This window comes from Cibotium barometz, chromosome 3 (genome assembly GCF_041138505.1).
Source record: "Cibotium barometz isolate CiBa-2024 chromosome 3, ASM4113850v1, whole genome shotgun sequence".
Taxonomy (NCBI): Eukaryota; Viridiplantae; Streptophyta; class Polypodiopsida; order Cyatheales; family Cibotiaceae; genus Cibotium; species Cibotium barometz.
The window spans coordinates 50,464,681-50,490,199 of record NC_141048.1 but is presented as its reverse complement, the minus strand read 5'-3'; the positions used below and the strand labels follow the sequence as shown (position 1 = coordinate 50,490,199).

Below are 25,519 nucleotides of genomic sequence, written 5' to 3'. Positions count from 1 at the left end.
AGAATTTGAGTCGATGTATGGCATGCTTAACCATGGGAATGATGGGAAACCACCACGAGAAGAGGAGGAGGGGGGGTTCCCACAAAGAACTATTGTTGATTGCCTTAGTTCGACTCATAGAATAAAACTTTGGAGTTAAAGAATTAGAAGATAGAATATTTGACTAGTTTATGACTAGAGTCTAGGAATAACCTTCATTAGGGGGTATTTTGCAAAGACTCTATCTGTCCGTGTGTTTAGAATCAGATTTTGAGATAAACACGAAAGTTTTAGAGGACAAGAAACTCTACAAGAGTGTAAGAGACTATAGAAAGCCAAATTCCTTTTGTTTTTGAGTTATTCGAGTGCAAAGGGGGCACTTGGCTGTTTTTTATAGTTTCACGCTGAAAACACAACTTTGGCTGTTTTGAATGCTCTCAAAGAGACCTTAGAACTCATTTTTAGAGAACCATCACTGAGACGTGCTTTAAAGAGCATTAGAAGTCCTAAAACTTCATAGTTTTGTCCTTTCTCTAATTCTACATAGATTGAAAGATATTACTCTCCCAAAGAAACCAGTTATTAGGCTTTGTCTTAGAAATTGCTATCAAGATTGACTACCTTGTCTATATACACTGGTGGATGGACTAATGCATAAGCATAGTTAAGACTTAGTTATAGTGACTAGAGATGACCTCACTCGTTAGAACATGATAATTGATTATGTTCAAAACAAGGACTTCCATGTGACTTAAAAGATAAAGAGAAGTTAAAGACTTTAAATTAAAAGCTTGTTTTATACTTGAAATTGATTTTGATTGATTTGAATATGCATGCCTTGAAAGATTATGGACTAGAGATGAGTGTGGGATGATATGTATGAGTTATGATTGCTTTGTTTTGGGATGAATGATTAATATGCACGCGTATGACTTATTGATATGCATGTGTATGATGAGTCGCGACATGAGATTTTGAGATTCAAGCTGGCCATCCTTAGACAGGGAACGCCGGACAGAGAACGAGATTTATGCCCTTTGGGAGCCATGTGGTAGAACTAGAGAGGACAAGATTCACAAAGAGGCATACCCGAGGATAGCCGCGATGTCTAGTGTGGAGGTTGGGTGAGGTTGGGTGGACGGGCATCGGAGAAAGCCCTAGATTGGCTGGATTTTGGTCAGTATGACTAACCATGTTGTCGAGCATGGTGATGATGATAGAGTCTTGAGATAGACACATACATTGTGATTGATTGAGATGCTATGCTGTAATTGATAGAGATTTATATCATGTGAATGTTTGTTTGAGATTACATGATTCTTTGGTTATGTGATAAGAATCTTAGATATGCATGCATGCTTGTTTGCTATTTGAGAAGGTTGATTTGATTGTATTGCTGTAGAAACATCAGGATTAAATAAGTTTAATGTTTTCTTAGATGAAGTTGTAAGATTAAGATATGGTTAGAATTTGGGTACGTTTCATCCGTTATCAAACACACATGCACAAGATTATATCTAGTGACTATCTACCAAACACGGTGCGACCAGCACCTCACTAACCTTGTGGCAGATAATCAGAAATAAATATCGACGATAAAATTATCTATTAAAATAACATTTTTAATAATTCAAATAATTTTCATAATCCATAATATTCGATCAATGTATCTGCATTCTAAGTGCCCTTTTTCTATGCATAACATTCAATCAATGTATCCATAACCTTCTGTCAATGTATTTGCATACTAAATATCCTTTTTGTATCCATAACATTCGATCAATGTATCTGCATACTAAATGCCCTTTTTGTTTGATTTTGGACATTTTTTAGAGTAATTCTTCATTACTACATGTGTCTCTACATCTTTCAATTAATCTTTGAGCTTTTTTTTATAAGTGGCTAAGTCTCTTGGGAAGGTATTGATGACACCACCTTTCTACCTTACCCTTTAATGAACACAAAAGGTAATCCAAATAACTCTCTTCAATCCCGTTAAGTTGTGTCCACTTTTAGAATGCTTGCATTTGTACTTTTGTATCCCATTTAAGTATTGGACTCACCATTTTGATTGTCCCTTAACTGGATTTTGTTTTCTTGTTCTCATCTATGCAAAGTAGAAGAATCGAGGGTGACTATCCCCTTGCTCATGTCTTCTTGAATTTTTTTCTTATGAACTGGATAAGTGTGTGACGAAGGTCCAAACCTTGGGGTTAAGCCTCAAAGGGAAATCTAGTCAATGGTTTCAATCACTAAGATTGTTGGCCAATGATGAGATTTAGAAGCTCTTTAATTATAGATTTACTTATAAAAATGAAGCATATAGAATGATTTTTATAATTATGCACCATATTTTTTAACATCTACTCAATCTAAGGTTTCCTTAAAAAGAATATTTTGGAACCTTACTTTTGAATCTTACACTAAATCATTGTAGTTTTAGGTTTAGTTTTATTTACATTGCAATTGAGCAGAGATTACATAGCATATTTCACCTATCCTCTTCCACCAGACAAAGGAAGAGTGGCTCCAAGATACATGCTACCCTAGTTGCATACAGGCTTTCATCATTGCTTAAGTAGTGCATCCTTTTGGGGGCCGCTTCTCCAAGATTTGCTTTCCTATCCACACCTTCACCACTGGTCCAGTCCCCAGGGGGTTTTCTATGAAGGCTACAAAAGTAAAGGAGCGGTGTTTGACTTTTCGGTACCATCTTCTAGTCTTTGGCCCAAATTTTGGGGAGCTTTGCCTTCACTTCATACCTTGGATACCCCTGTGCGAGGAACGTGCCCCGCTCGATTGAGCATGCACGCGAGAATTAAAAGGTCATGTCGCTCACTCACCTCAAGAGTAGAGTTGTCTCCCTTAGCTATATTGTTAATTGTATTTCTAAGTTTAAGTGGGCATGCAAGGTTTATTGGTTTTCCTTGTCTATTGTTCCCACCTGCAGAAGCAGCTTTAGCTTTTCTAGGGACGACAACGATAGCAAACATGATTTTATAACTTATATAAAGAATAATATAGCATGTGAATAATAATGACCAGTCTAATGATGTTTGAGAGGCTTTCCCTCTTTTTGGGGGAGGTGGTAAGTGACACCAACTTTGGTTGAAACGTGGCGCATGCTTATATAAGGAGACCACAAATTCTATTAGACCGGGAATGTACGCACGATGTGCATGTTACTGGGCGCGAGAGAGACAAGGGCAAAGGTTGTGTTTGAAGCGGAACTAGAATATTAGTCGGATATCAGTCATGAGACTTCGTGACAAAGTTCGCCAGTTCATGAGACTTCGGTCTGCCGACGAGATATTTCTCTCTCATACTCATCCAGCCGGGGAGAGCTCTTTCTCCGCTAATCGCTTGCCCTCAGTAGCCGTCGTCCAGTAAGTCCTCAGTACGAGCACGTTAATCTCTCTGTATGATTTATATACCATACTATTGTATGGTTATATATCTGTATAATTATATTCTAACGCACATATATTGAATTTAGTCCGAAGTCGATATAGTATAGTTCGCATAATTTATACACTTCCTCCACACAAATTATATCGAGAGAACATTTTGTTGGTGGCCATAATATTATATTATATTTATATTTATATAATATTGACAGCAGCACTAGTTGTGTGATGGAATCGGAGGCGTCCTCTCAGGAAAACGGAGGCACTAGTAGTACTGACTAGTCGTAGGCAAGACTAGTAATTGGGAGGCCTGCTGCTAGCGCATTATAAAAGCAAGCAGCGCTGCGCCCCTCTAATACAGCACCGCCAGCCATATCATAATTAAGCCACCCCCTTGGGCTGATCTTCACACAACGAGCGCAGTATTGTCCCAAATTATTGTAGCCTCTTGCCTGCTCTGCTCGTCTCGTCTCCTGCGCTAGCTAGCTCGCCGCCGCCATGCCGATCTCCACCACCAATGGCGCCGCATGCAAAGCCAAATTAGCCAAAGCCCAAGGCGATGGCCCTGCCAGCGTGCTCGCCATGGGCAGCGCCACCCCTCCGCACCTCTTCAAGCAGCACGAGTACCCGGACTTCTACTTCAACGTCACCAACAGCAACCACATGACCGACCTCAAGCAAAAGTTCCAGCGCATTTGTAAGCCCCCTCATATATACTAATATATAATTGCAATAATACTGTATAATAATATGCAGGTGAGACGCAACTCCAAGCTAACGTTGCTCTCTCTGTACGTACTACGTACTACTGCAGGTGACAGATCAGGCATCCAGAAGAGGCACATGTACCTGAACGAGGAGATTCTGCGGGCCAACCCGAGCATGTGCGACTTCCGGGGCCAGTCCTTGGATGCGAGGCAAGAGCACATGGTGGAGGAGATACCCAGGCTTGGTGGGGAAGCTGCCCTCAAGGCGTTGGAGGAGTGGGGCCGCCCCAAGTCCTGCATCACCCACCTTGTCTTCTGCTCAACGGGCGGCATGGACTTGCCCGGGGCGGACTGGGCTCTCACCAAGCGTCTGGGTTTGCGCCACAATATCAAGAGGCTGATGCTGTACTCGCAGGGCTGCTTTGGTGGAGGCACGGCCCTCCGCATGGCCACGGAGCTGGCCGAGAACAACAAGGGCGCACGCGTGCTAGTGGTCTGCAGTGAGATCACCGTGGTGACCTTTCGTGGGCCTAATGAGACCCATATCGACAGCCTTGTGGGTCAGGCTTTGTTCAGCGACGGTGCGTCCGCCCTCATCGTCGGCTCCGACCCCATCGCTCACGTGGAGAAGCCCTGGTTTCAGGTTCACTGGACCGGCTCCTACATCTTGCCCGACAGTGATGGTGCCATCCAAGGCCGCTAAAAGCAAATCGGCCTCACATTCCACCTCCACAAAACCGTTCCACAGCTTGTCTCTCAGAACCTGCCTGCCGTCTTGCAAGATGCCCTGGATAATGTCCATGATGATGATGGCCATGCCCCTAGCCCCAATGACATCTTCTGGATCACGCACCCAGGTGGCCCCGCCATTCTCAACCAAATGGAGCAGGCACTCAAGCTCAAACCCGAGAAACTCGCAGCCACTAGACAAGTGCTCGCTGAATGCGGCAACATGTCCAGCGCTTGTGTTTTCTTCATCATGGAGCAGATGCGGCGCAACTCTTTGGAAAAGAAGCTCGCCACTTCTGGCGAGGGATTCGATTGGGGGGTGCTCGTCAGCTTTGGCCCGGGTGTGACTTGCGAGGCTTTTCTCCTTAAGAGCCTCCCCCTTGCTTAAACTACTCGGCTCGAAATGAAAATATGAGAGGATTTTACCCCAGAAAGATTTAGGCCCAGGCACCTTCATTCATTCTAGTTTTCCTTGAATAAAGATACACCTAGAAAGGCTATGGCATGTGGGCACTCGTAGAGTTGGTTTGGTCTATTGCAAGATGATGATTAGTAGCGTGTGTGGTTCATCTTCTTGGCATTTCTACGTTCTTTCCCGCCCATGATAACATGTCTTCTTCTTGCCATTTCTACTAAGTCTCTATATGTGTGCCCTCTTATCATATAAGAGACATATTGAATTTCATAATTATAAAATTTCTTGTTTTTAGTATTTATCTCATGGAGATGCTATGAATTTTGTAAAGAAGGATTAATATTATCATGACAGAGAGAGAGAGAGAGAGAGAGAGAGAGAGAGAGCATGCCGTGTCAGGAGCATCAATATAGAATCCATTTTCCTTCGCTAAAGTCATATTATCTAGGTTTACAGGTCCTAAAATCTTGAGCACACGGCAGTGGGCACTCTCTTGCTTTGAACGCTATTCCTTGCCATGCTACATCTTATAGTATTTGTAATAACATGACCAATCAATTTACACTCCTCTTTCTCTTATTTCTCTTCTTTCTTCTTTTTATTTACATTCAGAGAGGAAGAAGAATAGAAGATTTTATGTTTCTTCTACCTCGACTTCTCATCAAGAATAAGATAATAAGACATAAAAAGAACAAGAAAAGAGAAACTTACGAATGGATAAAGAGATATTGCAAGTCCCTACTGGATAATAAACACACTTAGAACCTTATTTTTGAGAAAATAAAAATAAAGCCTAACAAAAAAGATAGATGCTTAAGCCCAAAATATAATTTACTTGACGAGATTGTTTCTTATTGTGTAAATAACTTAAAGTATATAATTGAGAGATGAATGGTGTTGCATAGAGGAATAATTGATACATTTTACAAATTGCTAAAGCCATGTTGGAACAAAAATGTATGCTCATTATTGGGCAAAAGCTTGCAATTATGGTGTGTTTGAAGTATGGATGTGACGTTGAAGATATAGAATGATGGAGATCAAGGTGTATAGGTACCAAGAAGAGGGTCACTTATTCAGAGGTTAGCTTACAGGGATTTAATATTCACGTGATCACAAGATTTTTTGTGATAATAACACATGTGAACAAGCTATTCACATGTTCTCATGTTACCGTTCACAAAATAACAGGTCACTTGCTCTTTGGGAACCCCTTAAAAGCTTGGCTACACATGGGAATAAGCTATTCATATGTTCTCATGTTACCATCTTCACATAATAGCAGGTAAGTGGCCACCTAAGAAGATTTTTTATGCCCGACAAAGATAATTTTTTTAGGCCCTTGTGAAAGCTTTGTGAATATAACATGTGATCACAAGATTTTTTGTGTTATTAACATATGTTATTAACATGTTCACATGTTCTCGTTTACGTCAGTGAAATCCCTGTTAGCTTATGATACCTTTCTATCTCCACATTACGCTTTTATGGTAGCTATATCATAATGGAATGAACTTGATTTTCTCAGAAGTGCTAAAGAATGGAAAAATATTATAAATGAGGAGATTAGTGTGAATTTATTTTATCAAGTACATGCAAGTAGAATGAACTCGAGTAGATTTGGCAAGTTATGAGTTTTAAAGCCTATATAAACAACTCATTCCTTTGTATACACATACAAGGATTTTTATCAAATACAGAAATGATCTTCTTTTTGTGGGCATGTCTTTTGATGCTTGCTCAAACACGTGTGCATTCTGGGCTCATTAATCAAGTCATTAGCCTCTTCATAATTATCTCTTAATCCCCTCATTAATTATATCCATCACACTATTGTTGCATCAATTTTATGTCTGAGGGTTTAGAGTAAAGTCTTGTGGGTTTTTGGTGGATTTTGTCTTTGAATTCTAGTTTGGAGAGAGCGTGAGAAGCGAGTATCCTTGTAGGCAGATATAGTAGCTTCCTTTAGAAAAAAATTTCAATAGGCTTTCAAGGAGAGTGGAGCTTCAACAAGTAGTTGAGATTTAGTACTTAAAGAGGCATAATCTTGAGAGAGCGAGGTAAGATTTCAATGACAAGTTGCATTCCATTCTTTCTTCTCTATGAATTAGTAGAATTTTACATAGGTATAAAGAGGGCTCAAACATAGGTTTACTTGACTAAAGTGTATATTCTACATTTGAATTTCTTGATTCAAAATCTGTGGGAAAATTTGTCTCTTTATATTCTAGTCCTCCATGACATATACGTTTGGGAGGTCGATGTGACTTATGAAACTCCTTCTACATCTACATGAGTTTTAACAAATTTAACAAATTTGTCAAATTTTCAAGACGTACTCACTACCTTCATTACTTCTCAAGACTTGAACTTATAATTACATTAGTTTTCTATAAATTCTTTAAATTGAACAAACTTCTTAGAAGCTTCACTTTTATGTTTAACGGATTAGATCCATAACGTCCTTGCGCAATCATGAATTGAGGTGATATAATAATGAGATCCACCAATGCTTGGCATTTTTTTTTGTTGGATCCCGTATCTTTTTAAGCCTTAACTAATGAGAAAAAGTGTAGCCTTAATACTTCATTTAATTTCCAACAAACATGGACTGATAATGTTGGACAAGTCCTTATCTTTGAAGTTAGCTAGTCCTTCTACCTTCATACATTTCTATGACCCAATATCTTATGCCATCGCTCAAACGTTGGTAGACTATTGTTCTTTACATAAGAGCACACTTTGTGCTATAAAATAACATCCAAAACAAACATTATACCATCTTTGTTAGCTTTGCCCAAAACCTTACAATTATTGTTGTGCTCTTACAGGGTGCATTCATATGAATTGAGAATAACCTCTAAATTTCATTCCTCAATCTCACCAACTGACACAATATTTTAAATTATACTTGGAACACGCAATACATCATGCAAATATTTCACAACATTATTTGAAAAATCAACTACTGTCACCTATAAACAGTAATAGAATGTCTTGAGTCTTATTTTATGGACACAAATGCAAGACCCTTAATTTATTTCTTATATGAAAACCATACTTCATGAGAATTTATATGGTAAAAACACTTATCATCAAATGGCTCTTCAATTATAACACTAACCATATGTTGCATTAGAAAGTATGTGCTCCTCTCTGTCACCGTTGTTTTAAGTTGATGTTGATGCATGACTACCTTTATTAAAATTTTCTTCTCGCACATCTCTTTATCTACCCTGTTTCACATATTTTTATCTTGAAAAACAATATTTTATGACATGACCTGGCTTATAATAGTAGTGATACATTGGCCTTTGATTTCATAAATTTAAAAAACACCTCTTATATCTTGATATGCATAACATGTACCTCATTCTATTGTTGAAATTTTTAAGCTCCCCTTTTGTATCGCATTCTAAAAATCTACTCTTACTTGTTGAACATTTGAAGCTTACCTTGCCTCCTGAATTCTAAAAAGCCTACTTGTGATCCTCGGCAATTTCCAAGAATTTTAATGTTGGGTTTGATATGAGGTTTGATTAGCGCTTCCATATGAGTCAGAGCCGCTTCCTTTATTTCTTTTTCCTTTAGAATTTTTAAGGAAATGATTGCATCCTGACCATACTAATTATTATAAGACTTTGATGTACCTCCAAGAATGTGTTCTTCTCGGATCGTCTTTTACAATGAGATCCTTAAAAGTAGGTAACTCTTCTATCACCATGATAAATGAATAAAACAATATATATTCACAACAAAAGCTATTCAAGCATGCTTGAAACACAATTCTTTAACATAATTTGAGATGGAAATATTTTAGCTTTTAACATTATTCACGACTCTACCTTCAATTGCATTTTACGTGAATTGGACACACTCTTATACATGTTTGCAAGAATATCCCATAATTCTTCAACTAAATCACAATGTTCAATGTGAGGTGTGATTACTTGCCTCACATTTTGCTCATCACTGTTTTGTTCTTGAGATTCAAATTCTTGAGCTCCATGTGCTAGTGGTTGGCTAAATCGTAGGCTTCTTTAACTATTTGCTTACGTTTCCCATAATGAAGAACAAAGGGCACTGGTTTCTCCTCTATACTTGTCACTGTGCTCCTATTTTGAATCTCTGCACATGATAATGTTTATTGTCTAGTTTCTTTATGGTGCCCCAATAAAACTTTAACATTTTAAAGATCTTTGTAAACAACTTAACATAAAAGAAAAGGCTTCAAAAAATTGACTTTCTTCACACATGCAAGTGTGGGCTTCCAAAAACATACCTCCCTCTCGCAAACCTAAGTGGGCACATTAAACTTGATCAAAACTTTTGCAAGGAAACTTTAGTGAATTAATGACATCATCAACTCACTCAATTATAGACACAAAAATTCATGCATACAAAAAACTTATTTTACATGTATAGCCCCTTCAAAACTTTTCTGCTGCTGAAAACTTCATCAGTTCATGATTTTGCACACTATATATACTACTCATAACATTATCGATTAGACATCTTAGCCAAAACATGCACTAATTATCTATAAAGATTTTGTTTATGTAGAACAGCAACACCCTCTTATACCATGAAGGTGTTAAAGCCTTATTTATCCCAAATATTAAGCATAGGTTAGAATTTATCTTTGTTTCAAACATTCGTTTGGAATTTGTAACATCATATGAAATCTTGATCTTGGCAATGGCTATAAAGCAAACACAATGGTTCACACCATTTTGTTGGATGTTTTTAGGTGGGGTTGACTACTTGTTTACATCAACAAGGTTCTTTAAAAGGCATGCTTTGTCTTAGGATCATCTAGTGGTGCACAAATCATGCAAAGTGTTGCTCTTCCTCAATCTATTCTGCACATTGCGCAATGTTAATGAAAGAAGTAATAAGTCTTATAAGGCTTTACAAAATCATGTTTAATATCTAGCCTTGAGATCTTAGATACCAACCCTTATCACAAAAAACATGTGATTGTCTTCATATAGTAGTAGATTATGCTTTGAGCATAGTGCAGTTTTCACAGGTTTAATTAAAAACTAATAATGAAAATAAAAATTAATGAGTAGGAACTTGGGTAAATGAAAGACAAAATGAGTAATGGTTTAAATGCTATTGGACAAGGGAAAGGCTTTTATACCGAAATGATATAAAACTAGTGTGGTGGATATAATCAATGAGGGGATTAAAAAATAATTATGAAGAGACTAATGACTTGATTATTGAACGTGAAATGTGAACACTTTAATAAGAATCAAGCAAAGAACAACCTTTCTTTGCTTGTTAAAATTACTTGTATATATTTACAAAACAAAGGAGTAGCATTCATGTTATTCAAACATTATTAGTTTTAACTTGATAGAGATGCTATGAATTTTGTGAAAAAGGATATATCATAATATGAGAGAGAGAGAGAGAGAGAGAGAGAGAGAGAGAGAGAGAGCCATGCCACTAGCATCAATATAAAATCCAATTGCTTTTAACAAAGTCATGTTATCTAGGTTGAGAGATCCTAAAACCTTGTGCACACAATGGTGGGCACTCTGTTGATTTGAATGATATTCCTTCTTCCCAGTCTATGTCTTATATTATTTATAATAACATGCCTACTTAATTTACTCTCCACTTCCTCTACTTTCTTCGTTTTTATTTTCATATGGAGAGGAAAAAGAATAAAAAGATTTCATGTTTCTTCTACTTCGACTTCTCATCAAACATAAGGTAATATGACAAGGAGGGAAGAACATAAGAAGAATAAGAAAAGAGAAACTTATGTTCTTGAATATCTTCGCGAATGCATCCCTCAACTCAGCATAGTTAGAAAAATGGTCATCATCAAATTGCATGAGCCAATCCTTCCATGCCTGCTCATGCCTGCTCAAATGTATTGATGTGGATGTCAGGGTCATTTGACTTTTCACCCTTAAACATCAGGAAGTGATTATTTGTTCAAGTTTTTAGTCATAAACTAGTCAAATATTCTATCTTCTAATTCTTTACCCCACCAAAACTATTTATTCCATGAGTCTCATAGACCAAGATGATCATGTATGATTAATAAAATTAAGAATAACTCATCATTAAGCACGCCCTATATCGACTCGGATTCTCTCGTATATACACTTATCGATTTATTTATTTCATATCAAAAGAATTTGAAGAAAAATAATAAAAAGAGAGTTTGTGTACTTCCCTGATATATTTGAAGATGTCTTGATTGATTGGGAATCCATGTCTACTCTCAAGAAGTTGTGGAAGAGCTGTTTGTAGATTTAGCAAGCCTCTTAGATCTGCTGTCAGGGGTGCAACGTGCAATAGGTATAACTTCATGCACAGTTACAGAAACTTGTCGTGTGGGTACTTAAAATTACTAGAACATGTGTATTCTACAACCAAGTGTGGGCGGAATTGCCAAAATTAGTTGTGTGTGAAAGTCAACTCCCCCCCTCTCCATAATTGATAAATAAGAAATTAGAATTGGAACACATAAATAAATTACAACATAGAGCATGATAGATAATAATCTTCAATAGTAGACATGAGTGAGAGAGAGAAAGAAATAGACAGAGTACACCGTCAACACTATCACCGAGTACAATCATCCCCCCCCCTTGCATGAGTATTTAAATGTATTAATTTTGTTTTAGGCCAAAGTGACCTGTTTACAAGAAGTGTCCTTTTACAAATATTAAAGAAGGTAATTAAATCTTAGATAAAATAAAACATCTTAATTTTATCTATTTTTAGGCCTGCAAAACTAATGTATGTCAAAAGTACTCCTCTGATGCATTGAATTCTAAAGAAAGTCACAACATAAATATTAGATCGTATAAATGTCTAATTTTGCATACTTTTTTGTTATTTACAGTCGTCCAAATACCTTCACTCATTTCAACTTTGCTAAAAATATAATATCGCGATAAATATAATCATGCCAAAATGTGTACCAATATGTACGCCAAAAATGTGTAACCATCATCATGTCGTCCGTACTAGCCCTGCCACCCACCACTGATCCATTGTAACATACCTCTGAGATTAACCAAGTTATGATTAAAGATAATCCTAAGTTTTGGATGCTACAGATTTCAGTAATGAATTCCAACAGGTTTTTCAGTGGTTTTTTAGCAGTAAAGATTCTAAGTGTTGAAATTAAGTGAAAATTTAAGATTGAGTTTTCAATTAGTTAGCATACTTAAAAGAAGCCTTTAAGTGTGTAGATGGACATGCAAACCAAAATTTTATAAAAAAGTAAAACGTGACCTATTTTTGGTGACGACTTTCACATACAACAGATTTTAGCGATTTCACCCACGTTGGGTTGTAGGCCGCACATATTCCAGTAATTCTAGGTATCCATACAGCTAGTATCTGATAACTCTGCGCGGAGTTATACCTCTTGTTGCAGATTATAGCCCTGACAGCAGATCTGAGAGGCTTGCCAAATCTAGAAGCGGTTTTTCCACAACTTCAGGAGAGTAGACATGGATTCCCAAAATCAATCAAGACATCAGCAAATATATCATAGAAGTATACAAACACTCTTTCTATTATTTTTCTTTAAATTATTTTGAGATTAAATAAATATATTGATAAGCGTATATATGGGAGAATTTGAGTCGATGTATGGCATGCTTAACCATGGGAATGATGGGAAACCACCACGAGAAGAGGAGGAGGGGGGGTTCCCACAAAGAACTATTATTGATTGCCTTAGTTCGACTCATAGAATAAAACTTTGGAGTTAAAGAATTAGAAGATAGAATATTTGACTAGTTTATGACTAGAGTCTAGGAATAACCTTCATTAGGGGCTATTTTGCAAAGACTCTATCTGTCCGTGCGTTTAGAATCAGATTTTGAGATAAACACGAAAGTTTTAGAGGACAAGAAACTCTACAAGAGTGTAAGAGACTATAGAAAGCCAAATTCCTTTTGTTTTTGAGTTATTCAAGTGCAAAGTGGGCACTTGGCTGTTTTTTATAGTTTCACGCTGAAAACACAACTTTGGCTGTTTTGAATGCTCTCAAAGAGACCTTAGCACTCATTTTTAGAAAACCATCACTAAGACGTGCTTTAAAGAGCATTAGAAGTCCTAAAACTTTATAGTTTTGTCCTTTCTCTAAATCTACATAGATTGAAAGATATTACTCTCCCAAAGAAACCAGTTATTAGGCTTTGTCTTAGAAATTGCTATCAAGATTGACTACCTTGTCTATATACATCGGATGGACTAATGCATAAGCATAGTTAAGACTTAGTTATAGTGACTAGAGATGACCTCACTCGTTAGAACATGATAATTGATTATGTTCAAAACAAGGACTCCCATGTGACTTAAAAGATAAAGAGAAGTTAAAGACTTTAAATTAAAAGCTTGTTTTATACTTGAAATTGATTTTGATTGATTTGAATATGCATGCCTTGAAAGATTATGGACTAGAGATGAGTGTGGGATGATATGTATGAGTTATGATTGCTTTGTTTTATACTTGAAATTGATTTTGATTGATTTGAATATGCATGCCTTGAAAGATTATGGACTAGAGATGAGTGTGGGATGATATGTATGAGTTATGATTGCTTTGTTTTGGGATGAATGATTAATATGCACGCGTATGACTTATTGATATGCATGTGTATGATGAGACGCGACATGAGATTTTGAGATTCAAGCTGGCCGTCCTTAGAGAGGAAACGACGGACAGAGAACGAGATTTATGCCCTTTGGGAGCCATGTGGTAGAACCTAGAGAGGACGAGATTCACAAAGAGGCATACCCGAGGATAGCCGCGATGTCTAGTGTGGAGGTTGGGTGAGGTTGGGTGGACGGGCATCGGAGAAAGCCCTAGATTGGCTGGATTTTGGTCAGTATGACTAACCATGTTGTCGAGCATGGTGATGATGATAGAGTCTTGAGATAGACACATACATTGTGATTGATTGAGATGCTATGATGTAATTGATAGAGATTTATATCATGCGAATGTTTGTTTGAGATTACATGATTCTTTGGTTATGTGATAAGAATCTTAGATATGCATGCATGCTTGTTTGCTATTTGAGAAGGTTGATTTGATTGTATTGCTGTAGAAACATCACGATTAAATAAGTTCAATGTTTTCTTAGATGAAGTTGTAAGATTAAGATATGGTTAGAATTTGGGTACGTTTCATCCGTTATCAAACACACATGCACAAGATTATATCTAGTGACTATCTACCGAACACGGTGCGACCAGCACCTCACTAACCATGTGGCAGATAATCAGAAATAAATATCGACGATAAAATTATCTATTAAAATAACATTTTTAATAATTCAAAAAATTTCCATAATCCATAATATTTGATCAATGTATCTGCATTCTAAATGCCCTTTTTCTATCCATAACATTCAATCAATGTATCCATAACCTTCTGTCAATGTATTTGCATACTAAATATCCTTTTTGTATCCATAACATTCGGTCAATGTATGTGCATACTAAATGCCCTTTTTGTTTGATTTTGGACATTTTTTAGAGTAATTCTTCATTACTACATGTGTCTCTACATCTTTCAATTAATCTTTGAGCTTTTTTTATAAGTGGCTAAGTCTCTTGGGAAGGTATTGATGACACACCTTTCTACCTTACCCTTTAATGAACACAAAAGGTAATCCAAATAACTCTCTTCAATCCCGTTAAGTTGTGTCCACTTTTAGAATGCTTGCATTTGTACTTTTGTATCCCATTTAAGTATTGGACTCACCTGTTAGACATATACATTAATTTCGTCCGAGGCAATTAGGCCTAGACCGGACATTATTAGTGTGTGCACGGGCAAGGGCCTAGTGGGCCCACGTCCGTAGCTCAGGGGTTAGCCAAGGAGTGCAGGAATGGGAGCTAAGAGAGCACTTTTACCTTTTGCTTGATAAGGAGGTAAGAACATGCTCTAGGGGACTTCCATTTATAGAAGCTCATGGGCTATATTGGCTGGGAGGTGAGAAGCGCACACATGTCATTTTTGAGCCCTCTTACATTTGGTATCCGAGCTTCTGGTTACGAGCGCTGGGGAACAAGCGGTGGAAAAAAAAAAGCGGTGCAGTAGGCTTTTCTCTGTTAACAAAAAAAAAAAAGAGAGAGATGGGCTGCGCTGCGCCATAGCGAACGCTGCAAACAGCTGCTTACATAAGAGGGGACGCAACAGCTGACTACGCAAGAGAGGACGCAGGGATTCTGCCAACGGCGTGCGCACGTCAACCCATCCCGTCAACTAGAGAGCGCTCTCTCTCTTTTGCTTTGAAAGATAAGAGGGCACGCTTTACATGTTAAACCCTTCGCCTTATGCTTGTGTTTGCTTATGTGGGATTTTGTTCAAACAGTTCAAGCTCTCTCAGCGCCTCTGGAAAGTTGAGGATGGTGCAGACGTGTGGCGAAAGCTGCAGTCCGTCACGTGAATGCTCAAAATTGGTGCCAGATATGCGTTTCTGACTCTTTAATGCTTCAAAAGGGTGTTCTAGTACATGTATAAAGTGCACAGGCAATGTTTATGTGTGGATATGCGTGCATGGAGTGAATTGCACATCAATTTGTGACTCTGCAGTTTCTGGTTTTTCACACCAAAGAGCAAAGTTTGACTTGTTTTGCATCTACATCTTTGTGAAATAGATGTTTTGAGCAAAATTGAAGCTATTGATGTATACTTTTTGGGGTTATCATGCATTTTATGCTGTTATGCTGGTAAATTGCATTCAAAGACAATAAAGTGCAGAAGTTACAAGTGCAAATAGTGTTTGTGTGACAGTTTCCTAGCTGTAAATATTTGGGTGCTTTTCCTATACTCTTTTCATCAAACCATTAAAAAAAAAAAGAGAAAACATGGAAGGAGAATCCTCACAGCAGCAAACAGGTGCCTGATTCGACCATGCATGACGAGGATGAAACACTTGATGTGACTACTATGGTTGCTCGTATTGATTCTATGGAAAACACTATGCAATTAGTTCTTAATCAAATGAAAGAATTGACTGAAATGCGGGAAAAAGATTTAGAAAAGTCTATATCCATCCCTCTTGATGAGGACATCAATCAAGGCGGTCTTGGAGAGCCAGGAACCTTGGCTAGAGTGCCTACTTTGGGGCGAGCCAAGTGGCAACTTAAAGATCTCAAACCGCCTAAATATAATGGCAATACAGCAGCTCGCACAGCAGATGCAGTGGAACAATGGCTTTCCAAGTGGGAGCAATGTTTTAGGCTGTGCCATATAAATGATGATGTGGCTTATAAGATTCAGCAAGCCACGTATAACCACCATCGATGTGGCCCCCATCGATGGTGGAGGAAGATAGAAAAGGACAAAGCTGAGCCTGTTACCTGGAATGCCTTTAAAGTTATATTTTATAATAACTTTGTGCCACCTGATGAGCACAGTCAAGTGCTTGATTCTTGGTTTTTCATGTCGGAGAAGAACTATTCTGTTCAAGAATATGCGGATAGGTATCGGAAAATCTTGCTAAAAGTGCCAGAGCATATTCCTGATTTCCTGCAAGTTCATAAATTTGTGTTGGGACTTAAAGGCTGTGCCATATAAATGATGATGTGGCTTATAAGATTCAGCAAGCCACGTATAACCTCCTCGATGTGGCCATCGATGGTGGAGGAAGATAGAAAAGGACAAAGCTGAGCCTGTTACCTGGAATGCCTTTAAAGTTATATTTTATAATAACTTTGTGCCACCTGATGAGCACAGTCAAGTGCTTGATTCTTGGTTTTTCATGTCGGAGAAGAACTATTCTGTTCAAGAATATGCGGATAGGTATCGGAAAATCTTGCTAAAAGTGCCAGAGCATATTCCTGATTTCCTGCAAGTTCATAAATTTGTGTTGGGACTTAAAGAAACTCTTCGGCCTCTAGTGCGCAAAGAGAAATGCTCTACGTTGAATGAGGCCATTGAATTAGCAATTGTGCTTGAGGATGGCAAGAAATTTCCTTCGGGAGGTGGAGGCCAGAAATCCTCTTGGACTCGTGCCCCTAGATTTTTGGCCCCAGCTTCCTCTACTTTACCATCCACCAATGAGGGTAGGGGTAAAGAGATTAACGAGATTCATATGATCAAAACTGCAAAGGGGACCAAAAGAAAAGTTTCTGCTATGGCAGAAAGGGCTTTTAATAGATCTATGCTTACTCCGCACAGCAAAGGGATAAAGCAATGAAGGAAGGGCTGTGTTATGGACGTATGGGCCAGCATAAATTTAAAGATTGCCCAAAGAAGTCAAAGATCACGGCTAGTATGATGGTTAATCCAATGCAAGTGTCCGAGGACAGTGAGGATGACTTGTTGGATGACACTCCACAAGATTATCCTAAAAGGATTTTAGCTATTTCAGTAACCAAGAAGGTGCCTACAGCTCCAGATGCCGTCTTGTCTCCTGGGGCACAGCAGGGTTACCAGTTTCCAGACACCGAGCTTATAGTATTGAAGGGGACTGTGCAAGCAACGCCAGTCAAGATCCTTTTTGATACTGGCTCTACTCATAATGTAATTAGCTCAAGGCTTGTCAAGAAGCTAAAGCTCCAAACGCAGCCTTCAGAGTACAGCTACACAGTGGAGCTAGCTGACGGCAGCAAGGGCACAGAAGTGTGGGATCGTCAAGTCAGAGGACTCCTATTCCAGATCCAATCCTACGAGGACAGATTGGACTTTGAAATTACACAGCTTGCGAGATTCGATCTAGTTCTCGGCAAGCAATGGCATGCATGGAAGAAGCCAACGATAGACTTTTCTTCCCACGTCATCCAGTTCGAGCATAGCGGCAGACGCCTTTTGATTCGCGGGGAACCCGATTTCCCAGAAACGAAATTGTTAAAGGCTACCAAGATGCTCAAGTTAGACTGTAAGTATATTTACTTTTGTTATATTGTAAATATTTCTAAATCAAATCCAAGGATGGATTCGACAGTTGGTGGCAGTTTTATTACCTCAGCTTTAAATCTTTCTAATAAGATAAAAGCTGAATTCGAAGATGTATTTAAAACTGAGTTACCTGTTGGTTTACCTCCTCGCAGGAATGTGGAGCATAGGATTGAGCTCATTCCAGGAGCTAATCCAGTTGCTAGACCACCATATCGCATGAGTCTCAAGGAGGAGAACGAGGTTAGGAAGGTGGTGGACGAATACCTTAGTAAAGGCCTGATTCGTTCGAGTTTTTCACCTTTTGCCTCGCCTGTTTTACTTGTAAAGAAAAAGAATGGTTCTTTTAGGATGTGCGTAGATTACAGAGCACTCAATAAAATTACTGTCAAGCATCGTTATCCTATGCCTAGGATCGATGATCTCTTAGATGCTCTTGGTGGTGCTACTATTTTTAGTAAAATAGATTTGAAAAGTGGTTACCACCAGATAAGAGTAAGAGAAGAAGATGTATATAAAACAGCTTTTAGAACCAGGTTTGGTCAGTATGAGTATTTAGTAATGCCATTTGGTTTGACTAATGCTCCAGCTACTTTTATGATGTTAATGAATGATATTTTAAGACCATTCATGGGTAAATTTGTGGTAGATTTCATTGATGATGTGCTAGTTTATAGCAAGAACATCATAGAACATGAATCACATTTAATTTTTGTTTTTCAAGCGTTGCGTGAAACAAGTTTGTTTGTCAACAAGGAAAAGACTTTTTTGTGTATGACCGAGATTGAATATCTAGGTCATATAGTTTCTGCAGATGGGATTAGAATAGATCCCAAGAAAGTTTCCGTGATATTGGCATGGCCAGTGCCAGAAAATATCACTGCACTTAGATCCTTTTTGGAATTAAGTGGTTTTTATCGTAGATTTATAGAGCTCTATTCTCTAATAGCAGCTCCTATGTCAGATTTGTTGCAAGAATAGGTGCCCTATGTGTGGACATCTATGCAACAAGAAAGTTTTGATACAATGAAACAAGCAGTTTCAACAGCTCTAGTTTTGAAAGTGGTCGACCTAGAAAAGCCTTTTGTCTTAGAAACTGATGCCAGCGGTGTGGCTGTTGGCGCAGTGTTAAGCCAAGATGGTAGGCCAGTGGCCTTTGAAAGCAAGAAGCTTTCGCCAACTCAACAGAATTGGCCAGTCCATGAGCAAGAATTGTATGCTATTATACATGCTCTCAGAATTTGGCGGCACTATCTTTATGGTGCTGAGTTTAAAGTATATACAGATCATCATACACTTAAGTATTTTTGCAGTCAACTTGATCTACGAGGAAGACAAGGTAGATGGGCTGAGTTGATGCAAGAATTTCATATGGAAATTTTGTATCGTAAAGGTCGAGATAATGTAGTCACTTCTTCACTAAGACCTTCATCAAGTCCGTATGCCAATTTCTCAGTTGAGAACGGATGGCTAAAGCGGAAAGGAAAGATATATGTTCCTTGTGCACGGGAACTAAGAACAAAAGTTTTGCAAGAGAACCATGATAGTCCCTCTGCTAGGCATCCTGGTCAAGATAAAACAGTTCAGCTTGTTAGACGGGCATTTTGGTGGCCACATCTATTTAGAGATGTCCACAAGTATGTCCAACAATGCTTTCAATGCCAAGCAATAAAGGCAAAAAGAGTAAAGAGCCCAGGGTTACTACATCCCTTACAAATTCCAGAATCTAACTAGCAAAGCATATCCATGGATTTTATCACGGGATTGCCACGAACTCAAAGACAAAAAAATACCATTTTGGTGGTAGTTGACCGCCTGAGCAAGATGGCTCATTTTATAGAAACCAAGGACACTGTGGAAGCTCCACAGGTTGCAGATTTGTTTATCCAAAATGTATTTAGATTACATGGATTACCTTTGTCTATTGTCTCAGACAAAGATGTGCGTTTTTGTGGACATTTCTGGAGACATATTTTTGCAAAGTTGAATGTTACTCTCAATATGAGTAGTGGTGACCACCCCCAGACAAATGGTCAGACGGAAAGGGTCAACCAAGTACTCGAGGACATGTTACGTGCTTATGTATCTGATAGCCAGACAGATTGGGATTTATACTTAGCCTTGCTAGAGTTTGCATATAATAATAGACCTCATAAGGTAACCGGTATATCTCCTTGCTAGAGTTTGCATATAATAATAGACCTCATAAGGTAACCGGTATATCTCCTTTTGAGATGAATTATGGTATATCTCCCTTAACTCCTCGTACTATAGGCACACCACAGAAATGTCCTAGTGCAGCAGAATTTTTGGCAAGAATGCAAGATACTCTAGCATTGGCTAAAACTAAGCTTCAGCAAGCAGCTGAAAGAGCTAAGTTTTATGCTGATAAGAAAAGATCTTCTCGATCTTTTGAAAAGGGAGAAAAAGTTTTTCTTCAAGTACCATTAAACTCTACATCTTTATTTACTGGAAAGTGTCCTAAGCTTTCGCCTAGATTTTGTGGACCTTGGACCATTATGGAGAAGCTTAGTGACATAGCTTACCGGTTGGAACTTCCACCATGCTGTCGTGTCCGATGTTTCATGTTAGTAAACTCAAGAGATATATATCTAAGGATGATAACCTAATTGATGGTCTTAGTTCTCTGCAGGAAAATGACTCTGTAGACCATGGTCCAGACAAGATACTAGATCGCAGAGAGAAGCGGTTACGTAATCGCGTTCTCTGAGAGTTTCTAGTTGTCTGGAAAGGTCTTCCTTTAACCGATGCTACTTGGGAATCAGAAGCTCTGATTCGTAAACATTTCCCACAGCTGATCATCGAGGACGATGATCTTAGAAGGGGGAGAGAATGTTAGACATATACATTAATTTCGTCCGAGGCAATTAGGCCTAGACCGGACATTATTAGTGTGTGCACGGGCAAGGGCCTAGTGGGCCAAGGTCCGTAGCTCGGGGGTTAGCCAAGGAGCGCGGGAATGGGAGCTAAGAGAGCACTTTTACCTTTTGCTTGATAAGGAGGTAAGAACATGCTCTAGGGGACTTCCATTTATAGAAGCTCATGGGCTATATTGGCTGGGAGGTGAGAAGCACACACATGTCATTTTTGAGCCCTCTTACATCACCATTTTGATTGTCCCTTAACTGGATTTTGTTTTCTTGTTCTCATCTATGCAAAGTAGAAGAATCGAGGGTGACTATCCCCTCGCTCATGTCTTCTTGAATTTTTTTCTTATGAACTGGATAAGTGTGTGACGAAGGTCCAAACCTTGGGGTTAAGCCTCAAAGGGAAATCTAGTCAATGGTTTCAATCACTAAGATTGTTGGCCAATGATGAGATTTAGAAGCTCATAAATTATAGATTTACTTATAAAAATGAAGCATATAGAATGATTTTTATAATTACGCACCATATTTTTTAACATCTACTCAATCTAAGGTTTCCTTAAAAAGAATATTTTGGAACCTTACTTTTTAATCTTACACTAAATCATTGTAGTTTTAGGTTTAGTTTTATTTACATTGCAATTGAGCAGAGATTACATAGCATATTTCACCTATCCTCTTCCACCAGACAAAGGAAGAGTGGCTCCAAGATACATGGTACCCTAGTTGCATACAGGCTTTCATCATTGCTTGAGTAGTGCATCCTTTTGGGGGCCGCTTCTCCAAGATTTGCTTTCCTATCCACACCTTCACCACTGGTCCAGTCCCCCAGGGGGTTTTCTATGAAGGCTACAAAAGTAAAGGAGGAGTGTTTGACTTTTCATTACCATCTTCTAGTCTTTGGCCCAAATTTTGGGGAGCTTTGCCTTCACTTCATACCTTGGATACCCCTGTGTGAGGAACGTGCCCCGCTCGATTGAGCATGCATGCGAGAATTAAAAGGTCATGTCGCTCACTCACCTCAAGAGTAGAGTTGTCTCCCTTAGCTATATTGTTAATTGTATTTCTAAGTTTAAGTGGGCATGCAAGGTTTATTGGTTTTCCTTGTCTATTGTTCCCACTGCAGAAGCAGCTTTAGCTTTTCTAGGGACGACAACGATAGCAAACATGATTTTATAACTTGTATAAAGAATAATATAGCATGTGAATAATAATGACCAGTCTAATGATGTTTGAGAGGCTTTCCCTCTTTTTGGGGGAGGTGGTAAGTGACACCAACTTTGGTTGAAACGTGGCGCATGCTTATATAAGGAGACCACAAATTCTATTAGACCGGGAATGTACGCACGATGTGCATGTTACTGGGCGCGAGAGAGACAAGGGCAAAGGTTGTGTTTGAAGCGGAACTAGAATATTAGTCGGATATCAGTCATGAGACTTCGTGACAAAGTTCGATTGTGCACACCAGTTCATGAGACTTCGGTCTGCCGACGAGATATTTCTCTCTCATACTCATCCAGCCGGGGAGAGCTCTTTCTCCGCTAATCGCTTGCCCTCAGTAGCCGTCGTCCAGTAAGTCCTCAGTACGAGCACGTTAATCTCTCTGTATGATTTATATACCATAGTATTGTATGGTTATATATCTGTATAATTATATTCTAACGCACATATATTGAATTTAGTCCGAAGTCGATATAGTATAGTTCGCATAATTTATACACTTTCTCCACACAAATTATATCGAGAGAACATTTTGTTGGTGGCCATAATATTATATTATATTTATATTTATATAATATTGACAGCAGCACTAGTTGTGTGATGGAATCGGAGGCGTCCTCTCAGGAAAACGGAGGCACTAGTAGTACTGACTAGTCGTAGGCAAGACTAGTAATTGGGAGGCCTGCTGCTAGCGCATTATAAAAGCAAGCAGCGCTGCGCCCCTATAATACAGCACAGCCAGCCATATCATAATTAAGCCACCCCCTTGGGCTGATCTACACACAGCGAGCGCAGTACTGTCCTGCGCTAGCTAGCTCGCCGCCGCCATGCCGATCTCCACCACCAATGGCGCCGCATGCAAAGCCAAATTAGCCAAAGCCCAAGCCGATGGCCCTGCCAGCGTGCTCGCCATGGGCAGCGCCACCCCTCCGCACCTCTTCAAGCAGCACGAGTACCCGGACTTCTACTTCAACGTCACCAACAGCAACCACATGACCGACCTCAAGCAAAAGTTCCAGCGCATTTGTAAGCCCCCTCATATATACTAATATATAATTGCAATAATACTGTATAATAATATGCAGGTGAGACGCAACTCCAAGCTAACGTTGCTCTCTCTGTACGTACGTACTACTGCAGGTGACAGATCAGGCATCCAGAAGAGGCACATGTACCTGAACGAGGAGATTCTGCGGGCCAACCCGAGCATGTGCGACTTCCGGGGCCAGTCCTTGGATGCGAGGCAAGAGCACATGGTGGAGGAGATACCCAGGCTTGGTGGGGAAGCTGCCCTCAAGGCGTTGGAGGAGTGGGGCCGCCCCAAGTCCTGCATCACCCACCTTGTCTTCTGCTCAACGGGCGGCATGGACTTGCCCGGGGCGGACTGGGCTCTCACCAAGCGTCTGGGTTTGCGCCACAATATCAAGAGGCTGATGCTGTACTCGCAGGGCTGCTTTGGTGGAGGCACGGCCCTCCGCATGGCCACGGAGCTGGCCGAGAACAACAAGGGCGCACGCGTGCTAGTGGTCTGCAGTGAGATCACCGTGGTGACCTTTCGTGGGCCTAATGAGACCCATATCGACAGCCTTGTGGGTCAGGCTTTGTTCAGCGACGGTGCCTCCGCCCTCATCGTCGGCTCCGACCCCATCGCTCACGTGGAGAAGCCCTGGTTTCAGGTTCACTGGACCGGCTCCTACATCTTGCCCGACAGTGATGGTGCCATCCAAGGCCACTGGAAGCAAATCGGCCTCACATTCCACCTCCACAAAACCGTTCCACAGCTTGTCTCTCAGAACCTGCCTGCCGTCTTGCAAGATGCCCTGGATAATGTCCATGATGATGATGGCCATGCCCCTAGCCCCAATGACATCTTCTGGATCACGCACCCAGGTGGCCCCGCCATTCTCAACCAAATGGAGCAGGCACTCAAGCTCAAACCCGAGAAACTCGCAGCCACTAGACAAGTGCTCGCTGAATACGGCAACATGTCCAGCGCTTGTGTTTTCTTCATCATGGAGCAGATGCGGCGCAACTCTTTGGAAAAGAAGCTCGCCACTTCTGGCGAGGGATTCGATTGGGGGGTGCTCGTCAGCTTTGGCCCGGGTGTGACTTGCGAGGCTCTTCTCCTTAAGAGCCTCCCCCTTGCTTAAACTACTCGGCTGGAAATGAAAATATGAGAGGATTTTACCCTAGGAAGATTTAGGCCTAGGCACCTTCATTCATTCTAGTTTTCCTTGAATAAAGATACACTTAGAAAGGCTATGGCATGTGGGCACTCGTAGAGTTGGTTGGGTCTATTGCAAGATGATGATTAGTAGCGTGTGTGGTTCATCTTCTTGGCATTTTTACGTTCTTTCCGGCCCATGATAACATGTCTTCTTCTTGCCATTTCTACTAAGTCTCTATATGTGTGCCTTCTTATCATATAAGAGACATATTGAATTTCATAATTATAAAATTTCTTGTTTTTAGTATTTATCTCATGGAGATGCTATGAATTTTGTAAAGAAGGATTAATATTATCATGATAGAGAGAGAGAGAGAGAGAGAGAGAGAGAGAGAGAGCATGCCGTGTCAAGAGCATCAATATAGAATCCATTTTCCTTCGCTAAAGTCATATTATCTAGGTTGACAGGTCCTAAAATCTTGAGCACACGGCAGTGGGCACTCTCTTGCTTTGAACGCTATTCCTTGCCATGCTACATCTTATAGTATTTGTAATAACATGCCCAATCAATTTACACTCCTCTTTCTCTTATTTCTCTTCTTTCTTCTTTTTCTTTACATTTAGAGAGGAAGAAGAATAGAAGATTTTATGTTTCTTCTACCTCGACTTCTCATCAAGAATAAGATAATAAGACATAAAAAGAACAAGAAAAGAGAAGTTTACCAATGGATAAAGAGATATTGCAAGTCCCTACTGGATAATAAACACACTTAGAACCTTATTTTTGAGAAAATAAAAATAAAGCCTAACAAAAAAGATAGAAGCTTAAGCCCAAAATATAATTTACTTGACGAGATTGTTTCTTATTGTGTAAATAACTTAAAGTATATAATTGAGAGATGAATGGTGTTGCATAGAGGAATAATTGATACATTTTACAAATTGCTAAAGCCATGTTGGAACAAAAATGTATGCTCATTATTGGGCAAAAGCTTGCAATTATGGTGTGTTTGAAGTATGGATGTGACGTTGAAGATATAGAATGATGGAGATCAAGGTGTATAGGTACCAAGAAGAGGGTCACTCATTCAGAGGTTAGCTTATGATA

The 25,519-nt window shown here is 39.4% G+C and overlaps 2 pseudogenes; both read left to right on the top strand.

The window, feature by feature from the left end:
* The first annotated feature begins 3,884 nt into the window (after positions 1-3,884).
* Positions 3,885-5,210, top strand: LOC147640215 (chalcone synthase pseudogene; annotated as a pseudogene).
* A 17,861-nt stretch (positions 5,211-23,071) lies between these two features.
* On the top strand, positions 23,072-24,431 carry LOC147640214 (chalcone synthase pseudogene; annotated as a pseudogene).
* The last annotated feature ends 1,088 nt before the right edge of the window (positions 24,432-25,519 follow it).